Source organism: Prionailurus viverrinus, chromosome C1, assembly GCF_022837055.1.
Source record: "Prionailurus viverrinus isolate Anna chromosome C1, UM_Priviv_1.0, whole genome shotgun sequence".
In the NCBI taxonomy this organism is placed as follows: domain Eukaryota; kingdom Metazoa; phylum Chordata; class Mammalia; order Carnivora; family Felidae; genus Prionailurus; species Prionailurus viverrinus.
In genome coordinates, this window is record NC_062568.1 from 205,262,167 (window position 1) to 205,277,001 (window position 14,835).

Consider the following 14,835-nt stretch of genomic DNA (forward strand, 5'->3'; position numbering starts at 1 on the left):
TCTGTCTCCAAAGCCAGCGGCTGCCATGCTTCCTCACAACTTCCTCTTACTCCCTTCTTCTGGCCCCACTTGTCAACTTGTAAGGCCCCCTTGCGATTATACAGGGCCCACCTGGATAATCCAGGATAATCTTTCTATTTTAAAGTCAGTTGATTAGCAAACTTAATTCCATCTGCAACCCTAATCCCCCTTTCCCTTGCAAGGTAACACCTTCACAAATTCTGGGGATTAGGGCCCGGTGTCCTGGGGAAGCTTTCTCATCTGCCAAGTGACCGTGCTAATCCCAGCCTCCCAGGGCCTTTGGGAGGATTCCAGGAGATGGTCCAGCATGCTGGGCAGGGGCTCAGAAAATGCCGGTTGGATCTGCCCTGAGCACCTGCTGAATACAAAGCTCTGTTTCAGGTGCCATCCGGAGTCACCAAGGATGGAAATGTCACGGTTCCGGCCACAGAGCGGCTGGTATTGTGATGAGGGCAGTAGGACATCCCCAGGGAAGGTTTGTCCTTGGAGAGCAGAATGGAAAAACAGGGACTTTTACTGACCCTGTGCTGGGGGAGCAGCTGCTCCTGGGTCAAACCAGAAGGCTTCCTAATGGGGGCGGATTTGATAGGAGGGAAGGGCACACAGGGGACTCTCCTAGGTCACAGGGCCCAGGTGGACATTACACAGAAAACAACACAAGGCCGCCTGGGTGGCTCAGTCGGTTACGCCTCCAACTCCTGGTTTGGGCTCAGGTCATGATCTCAGTTTGTGACTTCGAGCCCCACATCGGGCTCCATACTGGCAGCACAGAGCCTGCTTGGGATTCTCTCTCTCCTCGTTCTGCCCCTCCCCTGCTCTCTCTGTCTCTCTCAAAATAAATAACAACTTTTAAAAACTAATTTAAAAAAAAAGAAAAAAACACAAGGTTCTGCGTTCCAGCCTCAGTCTAGCTGGGAAAATGGACCAGTGGCCCTCAGTAACATATATGGTGTGATGGGTGCCTGATGAGCAAACCATGATGGGAGTCAGCTATGGGCACAGCGTAGGGCTTCCAACCAGTCTCTGCCTTTGCTGTCAATGCAGCTCTTCCTGTGCACTAGGTGACTTACAGGGACCATCTGAGAGGTAGGAACTGTTCCTGTCTTCGTTTTTTAAATGAGCAGAATAAGGCTCAGAGACGTTAAATATTTGCCTAACATCACACGGCACGAATAGTCGTGGGATTTGAAGCCAGGCAGTCTGGCTTCTGCAGAAGGAAGGCTGGCAGTGGCTCGGCCTGGGGTCTAAGGCGAGACATCAAGGAGGAGGTGGAGGCCACGGAAAGAAAACATCCCAGGCGAAGGGGAAGTGCGTGTCTGGAAAATGGGAGAGGTGGTTGGGCCGGCTAGAACAGAAGTGTGAGTAGCGTGATGGGAGATGGTAAAGGGCGACACCTCACAGTACTTGGTGGCCACAGACTGGATTGAAAGAGCGCTAGGGAGCCAAAGAGGAGCTTCTACAGGGTGCAGGACCAGACCGGGTTCCTGGAAGGTGAGGGAAGCCTGGTTTTCCAGCAGAATTTTCCTCTTTCTGCAGGGCTGGTGCTGAAGGGAATCCCCTCATGGCTCAGCATCCGGGCCAGGCAAGAACCGTGAAGGTTTGCTCCCAGCATCCTTTCGCCTTTGCTGAGCAGGCCGATTCCCGCTGCAAAACGTCCCACTGCTTCCCCAGATCCCCCAGCCCTCCAGGCCCAGATCCCCAGCCTGATAGCATGACGCCAGCCAGCCGGAAGGGTCAACTCCATGGCGTTTGACCTTCCTCCTGCAGAGATCAGACCGATTCCTAATTAATGGCCTGTAGGATAGATAGTTACCTTGGCACAGCTTGCAAGTAATTTAAAGCTTGTCCTCAGGAGGCCGGGCCATAAATAATGCTTAATTAGCCGGAGGTCTTCCTGGGACACACCAGCTGTGTGTTATTGGGCACACCAGCTCAGGGACCCCCGGATGCCTGGTTGGGATAGGAAGGGGATGCTGAAAGAATCACCCCTCCCCCAGTGAAAAATCAGTCTTGTCTTTCCCAAAACAACAGCTATAGTCTCACCTCCACCAGCAGAAGTGTTACCAGGGTTGGGGTCCCAGCTCAGCTACTCCTGGCCAGGCCCTTGACATTTCTAGGACCTCGGTGCCCCATCTATAAGATGGCCCAATAGCTCAGGTCCATGGCCCCTTGAGGACTTGCTTAAATGTATAGATCAAATTAAGAGGAGGGTGGGGAAAAAGGACTTTGGAGACTTTGGATTTAGGAACTGAGGCTAGGGGATTATAGACCTCACTGAAGCACCTTAGACAAGCTCTTGAATAAATCCTAGAGCACTGGGGACCACTGTGATACGATTGTTTTCACCGCTAAATCTAATACGCTTCCGTACTGACTGCTTTTGGTTTTTTTGCATGTGTAGAGTGGGTGTGTAGGCAACTGTGAATCAGCTAGCTGTCGTCAGCCGTCTGTTGGGATGTGCTGTCCATTCTGCATCGTGCAGTGGGTCTGTTGGGGCCATGTTTCCCGCTGTCCAGGGCAGGAGGGGGAAGGCACGTGACCTGGCATTCCGTGCCCCTGGGTATGGCTCTAGAGCCCGGTCCATGTAAAGGTCCCGCCCGGCTTCCTTGTGCGAGGCCTGTGGGCCATACTTCATCCGTCCCGAGATCCCCTTCAAAACACATTATCACCGGTTTCACAGGGGAGGAAAAATGATTTCATTCATTCGCTCACATGCTCAGCAGGCACCTGACGACCGTGCCAGGTGCTGGGAATTCATCCCAAGAGCCTATGCTAGAAAGTGTGTGTTGGGGGGGGGGGGCAAGAAATAACTTAAAATTTCAGATAGCGGCAAAATGCTGTAAAGACAATAAAACAGGGTGATGGGAGGGAGAGAGATTTAAATATTAACTTCGGTGACAGGGAAGCTGGAATTGGCTCTGGTGTTAGACGGTGCCTCGTTGCATTCGTGGGCTGCTTTTTAAAGATCTGTAGTCATTTCTTCTTTACCCCCCCCCCCCAAGTCGCCACAAGGACTTGAATTAGTGGGGTCCAAAGAGGGGAGTCAGTGTGGCGGCTCCTGGGGCCCAGGGGACCATTTGCCCCTATGTCCCCAAAGCCCTGGCCACTCACAGCAAATCCAGAAGGCAAGTTTGGTAGGTGGCTGAGGAGAGAGGGCCTGCTTGGGTTCCTTTCCGCGTCTCCAGGTTCTGCATCGGGCCCCGGATCTGAAGGCTTCTAGCCAGCCGTAGGAGCCTGGTGAGGCTTTCGTGCACTTTTGACCTTCCCACAGCGGCACAGGGAGGCCAGTTTTGATTCTTCCCACTTCCCGGGGGGGGGGGGGGGGGGGGGGGGGGACGGTAATGCCCAGAGATGCCAAGTGACTCATCCAAAAGTCACACAGCAAATCAACTCCAGAGCACAGTGCTGGCCTGCCGGCCCCAGCCAGGCTGCCTGCCATTCCCAAGGGCAGTTCAGACACCTGGGCTGCCAAGGGTGTGCGGGCCAGGGCCGTTCTGGGAGCCGCCTGGAACAAACGGTGGTCCCCTGCCTGGTGGAGGCGGGCAGCCGGCGGGACACGCTGGCATCTGCTCACACCTGGAGGAAGGGCCCCCAGCACCCCAGCACTTCTGCTTCCATGAAGAGGGATGAGCTTCCCAGAAAGCCGAGCTCAAAGGCAGGCACTTCCCCAGTCTGTTGGGCAGAAAGCCCAGAGCTGACCCCAGAGGCTCAGCCCTCGGTTTTGAAAACCCCCTCCCGCCCCGAGAGGCAGGGGATGGGGTCCCCAGCGGAGAGGCTGACCCCAGATGGGTGGACGCCGCCAGCCCCCGGGGACGCTCTGGAGGAGGGAGGCCGCGCTCCAGCTGGGCCCGTGCCTGCCAGGGGGGCGGCGGAGGGTTCACGCTGCGGCCAGCAGACTGGCTGCGTGTTGCAATGTCTGGTGGCGTTTGCAGCATCCTGTCCGTGTGTGCAGCTGGGGTAACCTCAGGCCGGCGCAGAGGAGCGTGTGTGGCGCGCAGGCCTCGCGGCCTGGAGGCTGCTGGCACCTTGCATCTCATTTACAGCTCCGGGTTCAGCCGCGGGCCAGCGGCGCCCGTGACGTCACGCCGTTTGTTTACCGCGGGGAGGAAGCGTGGGCGGTCCCGGCGGCGGCCGGAGGGGCACCCCTTCCAGCCCCCGCGCGCGCCGCGACCCCAGCCCCAGCCTGGCCCTCCTCCCCACCTCCCCTGCCCCCTCCCTCTCTGCGCCCCTCCCCGCACCCCCAACCTCAGCCTGGCCCTCCTCCCCACGTCCCCCGCCCCTTCCCATCCGCACCCCAACCCGTCCCCGGCCAGGTCCCTACCTACCCCGCCCCCTCCACCCTGCTCCGCCCCCTCCCCAACCGCGCTCCGGACACCTCCTTGAAGCCCCCCCCCCCCCCACCTCCTGGACCACAGCGCCGCCCCGCCCCCTCCACATCTACCTCCCAGCCCTCTTCCCTACCCTCTCCCTTCCTTTTCCGTCCGCCAAACGGGATCCCAGCCCGATCCCCACCCAGGACTCCAGCCCAGCCCTGCCCCACCCCCTCCCGGGACCCCCGCGGGCCCCCACCCTCCGCCCGCCCCTGGGCCCGCTTTCAGAAAGACTTCCTGGAGCCGCCTGCCAGACCCGTTGAGGTTTCGCCCGGCGGCTCCTCCTTGCCACCCCCTCACCCCATCATGTGAGCGCAGACTCGCCTCCCTGCACGGAGCAGGCTGCGGCGGCTCATTTCGCTGTCAGGGGCGGTGTTGGGATGGCCGGCGCTTTGTTATTGGAAACTGGGGTGTTTACCGGCGGCGCGCTAGGTGGGTAGCTGGCCAAGGGCGCGCTAGGTGGGCAGCTGGCCTGCTTGGCCGGCATCCAGGCACCCTCTTCCTGGGGAGGCGGCCCTCGCCACCTGGAACCCTTTCCGAACTCTCCACCACCCCTCCCCCTCGCTTTGCCTAAGCCCAGTGTTCTGGATGCTGAAGGGACCTGGGGATCGACGTCAGGACCTTTCTCTTCCTCCGAACCTGGGACTTGCCAAAGCCGACCTTCCCTGGAGAGGGAGGCTCAGAGGCTCAGTGCAGGACCACTGTTCTACCAGTGTCTCAGACCAAACCCTTTGGGGTCCTCTTGGAACCCCTCTTCCTCTGGCTGCCCAGTCCTGAACCCTCCTCTTCCAGAACCTTCACCCAACTGCCCCATCTGCCTCAAGTGTCACCCGCCTGTAGAGCAGCTCCTGACAGGCCCCCCTGCACCGCCCTGGTTCCCACTCCCATTCCCAACCCCCAAATCCCGCAGTCAGAACCCGTTCCAGAAGCCAAGTCAAAAGTGATCATTTCTGTGGTGACAACCCTCTGAAGGGTTTCCAGTCTCATTGGGAATGGAATTCCATGCCCCCCCCCCCCCCCCCGCACTCCTTACAGCTGCAGTGCTCAACTTCGTGTCTGCCACCTGGCCTCCCTGCTGTACCCCAACACCCTGAGCTCATTCCCACCCCAGGACCTTTGCACTGGCTGCTCCCTCTGCCTGGAAGGTCCTTGCCCCAGATATCTGCATCCCTCCCTCCTTGACTTCCCTCAAGTTTGCCCAAATGTTATCCTATCAGAGAGGCTTTCCCTGTCCCCCCTTCCAAGTAAATACCACTCCCACCCGGGGATCATTCCATCCAGCCTCCCCCCTACAAAGCTTCCCTCTCCTTCCGTGCACTTTTGGCCACCTTTATATATTGCATTTGTTCCTATGTTCGTTGTTCCCCATCTCCCCCGCACACTCGTGAGAGCAAATGCCAGGAGAGGGGAAAGAACTTTCCTGCTGTATTCCAGAGCTTCCAGCACTGCCTGGCATGCGGTCACCACTCAGTAAGCCCCCTTGAGTGTGTGAGCGAGTGAGTGAGCGAGTGAGTGAGTGAGTGAGTGAGGACAGGGAGCAGTGAAAGAGCTTGGCTTTGGGGTCTAGGTTGAAGCTTTGAAACTTCTGGTTGCACAGCCTGCACGAATTACTTAGCCTGTCTGAGCTTCATTCACGCACGGCACTTATGGTCCCATTTCTCAGAATGGTGATGCTGGAGGTGTGCTCCATGCTGGAGAGTGGCCTGTAACCGCTGGCTCTCCTCCCCTTCTTGGCACCTGCATCTCAAGGTCACCTGGTGTTCTCTGCAACGGCCCGGAGGGAGGTCCAGATGCGGGAGTGGGGGCAAAGGTCATGAGGTGTCAGCTAGCAATTCTGGCCTGAGTTCTCCCACTCCTGGGTTTTGCCAAGTGTGGTCTACGGGTAGACAGAAGGAGGTGCAGCCCTTGGGCCGGGCTTGTAGGCTGTTAGTGTTTGTGAAAAGAAACGTCAGCCCCTGAGTTTCGGGCTGGAAGTGAGAAGCTGTTCTGCTCTTCCTTAGAGGCAGCCTTTGAGATAGTTTCCCTTTGAGGAGGTTTTCCCAGTGGTCCTGGAACCAAAAAGAGTCACAAGAATCACACCCTGGGATGAGATGGGGACTTAGCCCAGTTGTCCTACTTGGTTTCTGAATAGTTGCTGAAGACATGGCTCTTGGCAGGTGAAAGTGTTAGGGGTGTGTGTGTGTGTGTGTGTGTGTGTGTGTGTGTGTGTGTGGCGGGGTGGGGGGCGGGGTGCCCCTATCCTCATGGACGTAAGGCTTCCATTGTTGGAGGGAGATGTGTGTCCGAGAAGAAATCTGGAAAGTCAGAAAGCAAGGACATGCACAAAGATGTCTATGGCGTCTTTGTTCATTGCTGTCAAAACTGGCAGCCAAGAGGCCCTCCGTTAAGTGAACAGATAAATAAACTGAAACATTCAAGCAATGAGATCCTATTCAGCACTAAGAGGAAATGAGCCATCAAGCCACGAAAACACATGGAGGCACCCTAAATGTATATACTAAGTGCGAGAAACCAGTCTGAAAAGACCATATACTGTGATTCCAACTGTATGGCATTCTGGAAAAGGCATAGGGACCTTACGCGTGTCAGTGTGGGTTTATCAGTTGTAACAAGTGTACCACTGTGATGGGGGACGTTGTAGTTGGGGAGGCTGTGCCTGAGGGGGTGCAGGGGAGATGTAGGGACTCTGTACCTGCTGCTCCATTTTGCTGTGAACCTAAAACTGTTAAAAAAAAAAAAAAAAGCCTCTAGTGGCCCTATGTTATTTATGGATCAAATACACATTCTTGGTCCCAGAGGTCAAGGGCAGTATGTAACTGGACTCTACCTGAACCTGTCCATGCTGCCACCCTCTCCTGGGGACTCCACTCCACCAGCTCCAAGATGGCCTAGCCTTCTTCCTTCCTTTCTCCTGGACCACACTTACATGGCTGCCCCCTGGAAGGGCTCTCCCCTCTTTTCTCTGTGTGTCTCCCTTCTGTCTCTTATAAGGACACCTGTCATTGGATTTAGGGTCCACCCTAATCCAGGGTGATCTCATCTTAAGATCCTTAACTCATTACATCTGCAAAGACCCTTTTCCCAAATAAGGTCACACGCATGGGTATCAGGGATTAGGAATTGGACGTAATTTCTTGGGGAGGGGGGCACAAGTCAAGCTGTTATGCCCCTCTGCGGGCAGTAGTGAGGACCTCACCTACAGTGCCTAGAGCAGGGCCTGGCACACAGCGAGCGCCCGAGAAACGTTAGCAGTGGCAGCGGTGAGTCCCGTTCTCCTTCTTGCCCGCTGGGAGAACCAGGGATGCTCCTGGCACACCCCTTCCCCCAACCCCCCCCCCCCCCGACTGCCCCGGCCACTGTGCTGACCTATGCTCAGGGACAGTGGGTCCTGTCCTCACCTGTTCTCCCACGTCAGCCTCTAAAGGCCCCCGGTAGCCTCGCAAAGTGTTGAGGATCATCACTGTCACCCTTGTGGCACATAGTTGGTCAGCAGGGCCACGTGCTACACGGTCACAGGGCAGCGGCTTCCCGGGAGGTGGACGCCTTGCCGTCCAGCCCTTGTCATGTGGTGTGCACTCGGTGACAGCCGTGCAGTGCATACATGTGGCCCTTTATGGGGTCACGTGGCTCTTCGCTCTGCAGGTGAAGTTCGGCGGCCGAGTGCACAGGACTGGGCATCAGACCCAGCGGGTTGGAGTTCTGGCTCTACCGTTACCAGCTGAGTCATTTCAGGCATATCACACAGCCCCTCCGTGCCTCAGTTTCCTCATTTTTGGATTGGGCCTGGGGCCCCCCTCCCTAGAGCTGCCAGAGGGCTGGGTGGGGACCTGCAGCAGGTGTCCGCATGATGCTCGCGGTTCTCCCCGTGGCTCCCACGGGCCAGTTCCAGGCGGACCTCGGCGGGAGGAAGTCTCTGTCCGGCTCCAGGCTGTGGTCAGGGACTCGTGGGAGGAGGACACTGCTGCCTGATCTAATCTGAGGAGCTTCCTAACAGTCCGCTCCAACAGCTGAGCCGGCGGTAGCCAGAACATTCTGGGCAGGCCCAAACAGGGAGCGAAGCCAGCGCGAGCCTGCCCTGCCTGTCACTCGGGCAGCTCGGCAGCACGGGGACAGGAAGGGGGAACCGCCTCCGGCCTGAGCCCCCAGCAAGGAGGCCCAGTGCCTTTGCCCCCTCTGACCCGCTGGGGTCACACATCAGCGGGGGGGGGGGGGGGGGACACAGACAGCGAACCGGAGGCTATGCAAAGGGCAGGGTGCAAACGGGTGCATGTTGAGGGCAGAAACGGGGCTCTCGGGGAAGGGGGGGAGGTGGGAAGATTAGAAAATCTGAAATGTCTCGAGGGAGTATCCCATCACTGTCATGGATTCTGAAGGGTTGTCTTTGAAAGACAAGGTGGGCTGCTTGCCTGTTGGGGATGACCGCCCAGCACTCCCAATGGGTGAGAGCTGGAGGCAGCTGGTTGGGGTTCATTCCTAGAAAAAAAAAAAAAAGCTTCCATTCCAGAGAAGAAAGGGCTAAGGATCCAGAGCCGTAGTATTCAAACTTCGTTTTATTTTTTTAGCAACGGAATCTGTATAGAAATGGCTGTTCTAGAAGACGAATAAAAGTGACAGTGCTCTGAATGACCCGGGTGGGGGAGGGGGGAGCAGGGACCCCGTCTACCAAGCCTCCCACCCCTCAGCAGCCCTGGAGGCTCCTCGCTAGATTCCCCCAGGGTTCCCGGAGCTCAGCGGGAACACCTGTCTCGGGAAATCCTTGGACGGTTTTGACACTGGTCTCCACCTTCGTGGGCCCAGGACTGTGGACAAAGGAGGGTCTTGTAAGTCGAGTGGAAGGATGGAAATGGAGAGGTCTCTAAGATTCTGCGGTGCGGCCCCAGTTGAGGCTGTGTCTAGAAGCAAGGCAATGAAGCCCCGGTCTTCCAGGCATCTGTCACCCCGGTGACCCCAGTTTTATGGGGGGAGAGTGGGATCTTCTGCGAGCAGAGATCTATTTATGTTCCTGAGTGAATAATAAGAATAATAATAATAGCGAGCGTTTGTCATGTCCTTTCTTCATCTTCCCAACCACCCTTTGAAATTCATAACCTTAATTTATAGAGAGGTTCAGTGGGTGTCTAAGTTCGTGTAACTTCTGAGGGGTAGATCAGAGAACTGAGCCCAGCAGTCTCTGGCTCCTGAGCCTGTGTTCTCGGCCACTCTTCTCAAAAGATAGGGGGTCTCTTTTTGGAAACAGGAAGGACTGTGAAAGAGAAGAGAGCTTAAAATTTAACTTCTGCTGGACAGCACGTGTCCGTGCTCCCAGCGTCACCAACCCACACCCCTTGTGGGCCACACGAAGCTCTGAGAATGGGTTTTTATGAACGTCCTCCCGCTGGAGGTGCTAAGAGTGGAGGAGAGCTGTGCACCCTCAAAACCGTGACCCTCCCACCCACCCCCCTTCCCTGCCATGGTTTGGGGTCTCTGGTGGGTATTTTCTTCCTTCTGGGAAACCAACTCAGCATCGCTTCGCTCCAAGACATGGGACCCGTGAGACATGAGCTGTTCTGCCAAAGACCTTCCGAGGGACTTAGATCTTTGCGGGGCTGCCGATTATAAACAGATGCTCCTCCTGGGATCTGCCCGGAGACCACCCAGCTCACGTCACTGGGGAGGGGGACTGTGCTCTCTGCAGCTGAACTCCAGCAATGAATGCCAAGTGCAGGCCTGCATGCAAGCATCTCTGGGCAAAGAAGGCAAGGCTGGGTGGAGAAGAGTCACTCACTGTTCTCTGGCCAGCAGATTTTTTTCTAGAGACCTCCCTGGGCCAATGTCATGTGACAGTGTTAGTTGGCTTTTACTCTTGCTGGGTGCTGAGGTTACCAGATGGATAGAATGGATGGGATTCCCCAGAGGACCTTGCAAGCTTGCGGGGGAGGCAGGGGTGTTCACGCTCAAAGATCAGTGTTGGCAGTTGGGCATGTGAGTCTCGGGTCACACTGCACTGCACCAGTGGTGTGACCCTGGACGAGTCATTTTACCTGTCTGAGCCTCACCTGCAGAATGGACAGAGTAACCATACCCACTCATGGAATTGTAAGGATGAAAGGAGAAAACACACGGAGGGTACCCAGCCTATGGAAAATGCTCACTAGACACTGGCTGTTGTGTCATGATGTTGTTATTGTGGATTATTGTGTGTTATTGAAGGATAGAAGGAGCAGCTGGAGAAGCTTCACAACCAAGGGGGCATCCAAGCAGGGTTCTGCAGGATGAATAGGAGTCCACAAGTAGGCTTGGCATTTAAAGCAAAGGAGAACAGCGTGCTGGGCACTAGGTAGGGTCGCAGGGAACTCGGAATGAATGACATTTATCCAGGAGACAAGATGTAGATGGGAAATGGCGAGGACAGCACGCTGGGGGCCAAGTTCAGCATGTGATGTGTGAGTGTCAACCTGTAACCGTGAGCTTCCTCGCTCATCCTCACGATGGGGAGAGAGATCCAAACAGACAGCCACCTCGTGCTGGGTGGGAGCCCCGAAGGGGCAGAGCCAGGGACCTGGGGAGCAGGCAGGGCTTGGACCCGCGGACCTCCGACCTCTGGCCTCATGGTCTCCTCAGCTGTGAGAAGTGGGTAACAGTGGCCTTCAACTCTGGGGCTTCTCGGGCTCAGGCTGGCTGGAGCTGCGGTGAGGGCAGCTTTGAGGGCGAGAAGGGCAGGGACCCTGGGCCGGACAGGGCGGCCGTGGCCTGAGAGGGGCCGGATGTCTTGGTCCCCTTCCCTCCGTGCAGCCTGAAGGACAGGAGCTAACCGTTGGCCCCAGAGAGGCTGGGAGGCCGCCAGTGTGGAGTCACCCTGAACCCTCATCTTATCAACCAGGCCTAAGAGTGAATCCCGGGCCCGCTGGCCCTCACCAGCTGCTCCCTGTCCTGGGAGTTTATTCAGAGGAGGCCGGCTGGGGTTCCACGGGCTCGTCAATCTGCCCCCTCCTCTCCTGTTCACCGCATGCCCCTCTCAGACCCCTGCCTCCTGCCTGCCTGTCCTCTCCTCCGTTCTGACACCGGGTGGGACTCTTGTCCTGTCAGCTGTCCGGAGTCACCCCCAGCTGACTCCGGGCAGGGACCGTGTGGGCAGACCTGCTGGGCTAAATCTGCCGGTTTCCTGGTCAGCAACTCTGGGTCCCCAGAGGGGTCCAGGCAGGGCACTGGAGAAGGAGAAGCCAGCAAGGCACAGGTGAAGCCCTCCCATCCCCAGAGGACCTGCCCGTGGCCACCAGTGAGGCACCCATGCATGGCCCTGAGCCTCTTTTTCCATCTGAGAGTAACCCCTTGCCCCCTTCAAGGGTCTCAACCTCAGATTTGACTCTTCACATCACAGCACAGCCCCAGGGTGGTTTTGAGGCACTGGGGAAATCTGGGTCTCACTGAATCTTTGTCCAAGCAGACTCTGTGTTGAGGGTTCTAGGACCTTCGTGGCTCCATCAAGGAGGATGGGGTGGTCTCGGCCTTCATACCTCCTCCCTGCCCGTCCCACCTGTGGCAGGTGAACTGTCATTCATTCACCCAGCAAACAGCATGTGCTGTGCTGGGCCCTAGAATGTGCAAATGAACAAGCCAGGATTGAGGGCCCTCAGGGGGCTCCCAGCCCAGTGGGGTTGGGGGGGGGGGCGGGGCGGGCAGCAAGCAGCCCTGTCCTTGTGCCCAGGGAAAGCTGGAGGCTCTGAGCACAGAGCATGAGGAAGCCAGCCCACCAGGGCATCCTCAACAGACCCCGAAAAGGAAATGGCCCCGCCTGGATGTATCTCCTGCCCACGGGAAATGAGTGGACACAGCGTTCCCTTTGCCCCCTTTCCCCCAGTCCCTGTTTCCCTCTTCAGGGCTTTCTTCCAGCCACATGGACAGTCCTGGCCTCCCTGGTTTCCTGATGGCTGGTTTCCTGGGCAGACCGGAGGCGGGGTTAGACCCAACCCTCCTTGCCCTACCTGAGAACTGGGGGGGGTAAGGAAGAATTAGTTAATCCGGCCAGAAGTCCCTGGTGCCCCTTCTGCTGGAACCCCATGCACACCTGTGTGTGCTGAGAAGCAACCCAAGGTTCCCAGAATACAGGCCTCCTGTGTGTACTACTGCCCCAGACCCTCTGAGGGTCTCGCTTGTGCCCCTAGGATCCCTGCACCTGCCAACACCCACCCCAGCTTTACACTTCCCTTCTCTTTCCACTTGTCCAGAAATTCTCAGAGTCCTCAGAGGCACTGCCTTCTTCCAGACCCTAGGGAACGGTGCAAACCCCGTGGCCCTGTTCCCCATAGGAGCTAGAGGTGGGATAGGGTTGAGCAGGGACTAGGGGAGGAGAAAAGAGGCCAAAGATCACCTTCACCTCAGGCTGACATAGTCAGAATTAGATGGAGGGTGGTTGGATGGTGGGAGAGGGTGAGTAGAAGGAAGAAAAGAGGTGGATGGATGGATGGATGGATGGAAGGGAAGGAGGGAAGAAGAATGGATTGGGTGGGTAGATGGATGGATGGATGAGTGAATGGATGGATGGATGGATGGATGGATGGATGGAAGGGAAGGAGGGAAGAAGAATGGATTGGGTGGGTAGATGGATGGATGGATGAGTGAATGGATGGATGGATGGATGGATGGATGGATGGAAGGGAAGGATGGAAGAAGAATGGATTGGGTGGGTAGATGAATGGATGGATGAGTGAATGGATGGATGGATGGATGGATGGATGGAAGGGAAGGAGGGAAGAAGAATGGATTGGGTGGGTAGATGGATGGATGGATGAGTGAATGGATGGATGGATGGATGGATGGAAGGGAAGGAGGGAAGAAGAATGGATTGGGTGGGTGGGTGGATGGATGGATGAGTGAATGGATGGATGGATGGATGGATGGATGGAAGGGAAGGGAAGGGTGGAAGAAGAATGGATTGGGTGGGTAGATGGATGGATGGATGAGTGAATGGATGGATGGATGGAAGGGAAGGGAAGGGTGGAAGAAGAATGGATTGGGTGGGTAGATGGATGGATGGATGAGTGAATGGATGGATGGATGGATGGACAGATAGGCAGATGGGGTAACAAGGGAGGATGGAAAGAAACTTGGGTGACAAGGACTACAAGGCAAGGGTGAGGTTTGGTGGAGTGGAGGATGCTTACACCCAATTGCCTTCCCACAAGAGATGATTTTTTTTCTTCTTCCTGAAGTGAATCTCCCTGCCTCCCCTGAAGGAACACACTCTAAGTCTGTTTTTAGTTCAATAGACAAGAAAGTATCCCTTGGAGACTGTCTAATTGCAGTCCGTTTGCCCTTAAAGGACTTTTGTGGTCATGGAGAGCCACTGATGGAATCCTTCCTTGTAAAACACTTCCTGTATTTTAAGACTTAATTATAAGAAATAAAGCGGTTGGACTAGGTGGGGTCTTCAAACTGGCCTTCCCAGGGATGTTTCAGGGGTTGAAAAAACAGTTTTATTTTCTTTTTAAAAATATTTCAGGGGCGCCTGGGTGGCTCAGTTGGTTAGGCGTCTGACTCTTGAGTTTGGCTCAGGTCATGACCTCATAGTTTGTGAGATCGAGCCCCATGTTGGGCTCTACGCTGATAGCACAGAGCCTGCTTGGGATTCTCTCTCTCCCTCTGCCCCTCCCCACTCTCTCTCTTTCTCTCTCTCTCAAAATAAATAAACATTTTTTGTAAATTTTCAAAAGTATCTAAAGCACTAGTAGAAAAGCAGGTCCGTTGGAGACCACCAGCTCTTTTCGTTTCCTTTCCTAATAAGATAAAGCCCATTGCTTTATTCAGGGGATTTGTACATTCCAGAAAGTTTGGGGGTGGGGGAGCACACCAGGTCTTTTGTGTATCCCTCCAGCTACTACTCCCTTTGGGACCCTTTCTGCTTAAGTGAAAGTTCTGAGATTTTAAGGTCTACAGTTGATAAAACCGTTCCCACCACCAACTAGTCTGTGTGACTTTTCTCTCTACTGTGTCACAGAACGGACTGGAGAAATCCATCGGGTTCTGGGCTGGTGTGATTGGAGCCACCTCTGTAGCCTTCGCTTGAAAACGCTTGCTTACCCAACACGGCCTTCCTGTTCTCGTTAGTTTCTTCTAGAGGGAAAAATCTGTGGTTGGACCTGGAATGTCTTCCTTGTGAAGAAACCTAGTTTCATACACGGGGCACCATGTTGGGTTTCATTTTTCAAGGAGGAGTTTCACTGACAATTTTAGAAGGAAGAAATGAAAATAGAAACCCATTAGACTAATCCCTGGGGAAACCCCATCTCTTCCTTTTTCCGATGCCTTCCAGCCCCTGCCTCTATTGCCCTGTGCTGCCAGAGCTGAATTTTATTAAGGTTCTTAGTTCCCTTTTACCGACGGGGGCCTCTCTGGACCCAGGGACACATCATGTCATGGGGAGGTGGGTTGTTCTCACTGGGGTCAAGGTTGAGAGTGAACCAGCCTT

General features: G+C 55.8%; 1 protein-coding gene across 2 annotated transcripts in view; it reads left to right on the forward strand.

The window, feature by feature from the left end:
* DHRS3 (dehydrogenase/reductase 3) overlaps positions 1-14,835 on the forward strand; it is a 39,674-nt gene that overhangs the window by 15,035 nt on the left and 9,804 nt on the right. The window lies entirely within an intron of this gene.